Source organism: Solanum pennellii, chromosome 5 (genome assembly GCF_001406875.1).
Source record: "Solanum pennellii chromosome 5, SPENNV200".
In the NCBI taxonomy this organism is placed as follows: domain Eukaryota; kingdom Viridiplantae; phylum Streptophyta; class Magnoliopsida; order Solanales; family Solanaceae; genus Solanum; species Solanum pennellii.
Genome location: NC_028641.1, coordinates 49,440,722 through 49,446,037, shown reverse-complemented (window position 1 = coordinate 49,446,037; position 5,316 = coordinate 49,440,722). Strand labels below are relative to the sequence as shown.

The following is a 5,316-nucleotide window of genomic DNA, read 5'->3' as shown; positions in this document are numbered from 1 at the left end:
CATCCTTAAATTCATCTTTGTATACCGTGCCAAATCCTCCCTGTCCAATAGTTGTATTGAAGTTGTTGGTTGCTTTCTTTGTCCCCTTATATCTGTATCTCGTAAATATAAAAGTTGTGACTGTGAGCATTTTGCGTACCAATAAGTAAGTAGGATAAGAAACCTAGAGAATCAATGAATAGATCTTGCAGTTCGATTAGTACATAAATTGTCTAAAAGAACCATAAATTACCTTCCTGGAATCTTTTTGGTGGATGTGTGAAGGATTTAGAAGATACCTTATTAGTTACATCAGAATCTTCACGTTCTTTGCTTTTCCTCCAAATAAGAATCTAAATTTTTTTGAATAAGTAGCATTTTGATTATAGATCTTGATTTTTTGTCCCTTACCAGCTTCTTCCGACTTAGTTACCATCAACACTTCAAAGCTATTAGAAGAAATAACACCACTTTTTCCAGTAGCATCTCTGAGTCTAACATGTTTGGATATTTCATCTGATATAGCTGGTCTAGCTTTCTATGTTTTGATATTCCAACGCTTTTTCCTGGCTCTTCTCTTTCTCGTAGGTGCCTCCTTAATCAGCAGGTGGATCATTATCTTGCCCAAAGTTTAAGCAATTGCAGCAACATTTTGGCCTGTAGTTGTAGTTAAGACCTTACTAGAAAGACCCATAAGGAGCATAAACTGTAATTATCGCTACCAAAGGTTGAGATATGTCAACTTCAACTAGCACTCTAGCATATAAAATATGATTCATCTCGATTTGTAATTAAGACCTCTAGAATTATTATGGTTTATATGTGGACCACCCTGCATAATCTCCTCTCTAACTGCTACAAAAGTAAATCGACACATAATGACCATCTGAATAGTATAGATACTGAAGCATTTGGATAAAGTTCTATACTGCTATAACATAATTGTCCATAGTGTGATATCGGTGTTGCTAACATAATAGTATAGATTCTGCTATACCTGAGGCTTTGTTGGTAATATAGTGACTGAAGTAGTATGATAATAGTATAGATTTTGCTTTAGTTTTTCTTTTACTCTCTTCTCTGTTGTAATATGTTGCAGCTTCTTTCTTTATTTACTGTGATAGTCACATGTATTAAAATAACTTGTTTACAAGACACATGACTGCTATAAAGGAAAGACAGACTAACATTGACCTCATCTAGTACACTATATAACACTAATATGCCTTTGATTAACATTACTGATTCATTTCTTTGCAGAAATGTCTTTAACAAATGCAAAGAATCGAAAAAAACTGATGAATCCACACACTTCTGCCAAAAACAGTTTCGCTTTAGTTCGTAATAAGATGGTATGTTCTCTTATATATTATTTTTTGATCAAATTTTTGGGCTTTTTATTAATACTAACAGGGAACAATACATCTCATCAATTGGTCTTATTCTCAAATTCTAGTTAGTTAGGTACACTTTCCATAAGTAAGGTATCTAATCCACTGTTCATGAAATTTGCTTCTGGATATGTTCCAGTGTGAGTGTATTTTTGATATACATCTCAATATGATTAGGAGAAAGATAAGGGGATAGTATCATCTAAGGATCTCATTGTGGTTACAAGAACAAGAAAACCCGGACGTTTGTACAAGGCTTCAAAAGAAGATACTACTAGTAAAATTGTATGAAGACTGTCTATTTTCATATTTTTTTATTGAGATCAATTATTTATTTCATAAGATTGTGTTTGTTGGATATGCTTTGGTAGGCTGAAATGGAGGAAATTGAAAAACAAATAAGCATAAAAGGTTAGCACGTTGAAGCATTTTCAAGCGTCATGGGTCCTGAACATCCCGGATGTCTAAGACTACATGGCACTGAAGTTACAAAGACTACTTTGGAAAAAAAGTTAGCAATTCAAAATCAACTTTAAGTACAACAACTGATGGAATGCACTAAATGCAAGAGAGGATGCAGAAAATTGAGAAACAAATGGAGGAACAAAAGAAAATTGTACGACAAGAAGTTATTGCAGATGTTATTGCACAACTTAAGCATGCGGGATATAATTGATCCTAACATACTGGCAGCATTGTCCACTCCTTCACCAAGAGAATCTTCTTCTGTTCAAGGGGCTGCAAAAGGTTGGTGTCGCTAATTTTATGTTTTGATTGTTGAGGATTAAGATAGAAGGTGTGTCTTATCCATATATGTTGTTATTTCTTGTTGCTACTTGATTTGTTCCTTACCGTAATGTGTTACATTGGTTATGTTGTTGTTTTTGTTATTGTTACCCTCTAGGATTAGACTGGAAAAGTCTTAGGAGTTATAAGCAATAACGATGGTTGTTATTATGCAATCGATCCAGAGAAGTTGGGGAAAAGTTAAAGGAATTATGAACTTCTATATTTTGGCTGTAACGTAGAGGATCTGTAAAGAAGGAAAATTAAGGATGGGTTCTCGAGATGGTGTTCAATGCATGCTTGTTTTCTGACAGTTTAATGTCTGTATTTTGCAAGTCCATTTTTATATTTTTTGATTAAAGAAGACAATGTTTCCAGTTGTTAGATTCATGGATTTTCTGGTCTTGTTTCGTGTATAAGTTGTATTTAGTGAATAATATAAATCAGAACTTATAAAACTTGTAAAAGCAGAAACAACAAACAAGAAACTAGTTGCTCCATTACGGAAAACTACTTACTGCTTGTATAAGTCCATTTGTTTAGTTCTATAATTCATTCTCCGCCCTTTTCTTTTTTTGAATAATTAAGAAATTGGGAGGGGGCATTTCTGATTGAGAATTCTTGTTGTGGTAAAATTGAGCTTGTTTTAAGGTAAAATGATAATTTGGAAAACATGAATTTTATTGTACAGCACATGTAGTTAGTGATCTATTTGATCAACTCCAAAGTGCCATGGAAGTGTTTATTGATCTAATGAGTATTGAGGTAATACAGTGTTCATCGAAACCAAGATATGAATCATCTCTTGTTATATTGAACTCTGTTGTTAACTTTCTAGCCCAAAAGGGTCAACAAACAAGAAAAATCTTAAGGCTGAATAACTTCTAGCTTAATCACATTATGTGTAGTCAATACTAAATCTAGTTTGAATGTGTAACCTTCTAGCTTAATCACTTTTCTGGGCTGCCTTACCAAGGAGGTTACTGTACTTAATTTTGCAAAAAATTGCTAAATTATTTGTACATTTTTAATTGCATGTAGGTAATGAAATCGAAGAAAGCGATGAAAGCAGTAGTGAAGACTTGACATAGGAGCAGAATTATTGATGTCAACTTTATTAATGTTCTATAAATGTTATATTTTTGACCATTGAAAAGTATGTGGGGCATGTGTTTCAACTTTTTTTGAATGCTATAAAAAGATTGAGAAAAGACATAGCAAGAGTGAAATAGCAAGTGGTTATCACACACCTATTCCCAAAAAAAGAAACCTTTACTATGCGGGCGCCCTATTACCCCCTAAAAGATTCCGATAATATATTATTACATCATTTTTCGACCAATACCAGATTTTAAATAGCAAGTGGTTATCACATACCAATCATTGTGTGACACGTGTTAATTGAATTTGAAATATATATTATTTTTTTAATTTTAAGTTTTATTTATCTCTCTTACTTTCTAACTTATTTGTATTTTATTGCTTTAATCTTTAATTTCACTTAAAATTCTTTATCTTTCAAGGTAACCCTCCCTTCATTTTGTTTTTTTTTCTTCTTCTTCTTCACCTCCCACCATCACCTCAACCCATCCCTACGTCAAGTTGAGCCCCTCCATTTTTTCTTCTTCTTCTGTTTCTTCAGTCAAATTGCTTTCTTTCAAATTTATACTATTTTCTAGTATTTGTGATATTGATAACAAAACTAATAATTTTTTTAAGAAAATAAAAATTTTGAAGCTATCATCAATTAATTTATCTAATCTCATATAACTTCAAAACTAGAAATAATAATTTTGTAAGAATCAAAATTCTCCGAAAATTGAAAAAATTTAAGTGAAATTTGGATTGTAAAAAGTAAATAATACCTACTTATCATCTTGAAATCTAGTGGGTTATCAAATTGTTCGAAATGTAATAACATATTTAGATATTATTTTCAAGTTGAAGACAGTAAAACTAATAGTAGTAAAAAAAGAAGGTGGAATTGTGATAAGAAATGACAAGTGAAAAGTTACCATGAAAATGAGAATGAATTTTTTAATAAAAAGGAAGAAAGAAAAAAAGAAAATTAGTAAAGAGAAAAAGTTAAAATATTAAGAAAAATAAGAAAATATATTTTATAGCAAAATACTTGTAAAAATAAAATTATATTCATTTTTTTAATTTGTTCACACTCTTTAAGAGAGGGCATATTCTCTCCATGCCAAGTGGACAAAAAATTATGTAACAATATTAGTTCAGATTGTTAAGGCGGGTAATAAGACTTTTGCATAGTTTAAGTGTCTTTTTGAAATTTCGGGACAACTTCAATTGTCACTTTATGTATTTTTGTATATTTTGATTTTATTGATATTAGAATCATGGATCTTGAATTCTAATTTTGTTAATGAACATTTATTCTCATCAAAGATTTGTGTGTTTTTATGGTATAAAATTACTGCAATAGCTCAATATAACATAATGTTGTGGAATTGGACCAATAATATGTATAGGTTGCAATAGATTAAGTATAACTATCGCATAATGTAAGAATTGTTGTAATACCATGTATTAACCGTAGCATAGCCATTGAACGAAAATTTTATAATTGTTTTAAATTGTTGCATTACCCTATAAAAACCATCGAAATAGAATGAAGTTGTATGTTGAATCTAAAGAAAAACGGTCGCAATAGCCTCAATATAACTAATGCATATATATCTTTCCCAACGGTTCATAACCGTAGCACGGCACTAACCGTCGGCAAGTAATTCAAGCGAGAATCGTGACAATAGGTCCATCCATGGCTACAAGTATTTGAACCGTCGCACAAAACCGCAGCAACAGATCTATTGCGACGCAATCTATTGTAGCGGTTGACATAACCATAGCCTTAGACCTATGGCTACAGTAGGAATGTCTATTGCAACGGCAAAATGAACTGTGACAGTAAGTCAAATTTCTAGTAGTGCAGAACCCAAGCCAAAATTTTATGTGTTCTTTTTAATTCTTTTGTGATTTTCAGGGTCCCTTTTTTTCAATTCCATGACACTTCTAAGTTTTTCATGCTATGGTACATGGTATTTGATCCCTATTGTTGTTAAAACATGACACCACCGTCCATACATTCTAAGAAAAATCCAAGAAAATTACACAAATAACAGTTATAATATATCTCAAC

The 5,316-nt window shown here is 31.7% G+C and overlaps 1 pseudogene; it reads left to right on the top strand.

The window, feature by feature from the left end:
• The first annotated feature begins 1,241 nt into the window (after positions 1-1,241).
• LOC107019537 lies at positions 1,242-3,247 on the top strand (annotated as a pseudogene).
• The last annotated feature ends 2,069 nt before the right edge of the window (positions 3,248-5,316 follow it).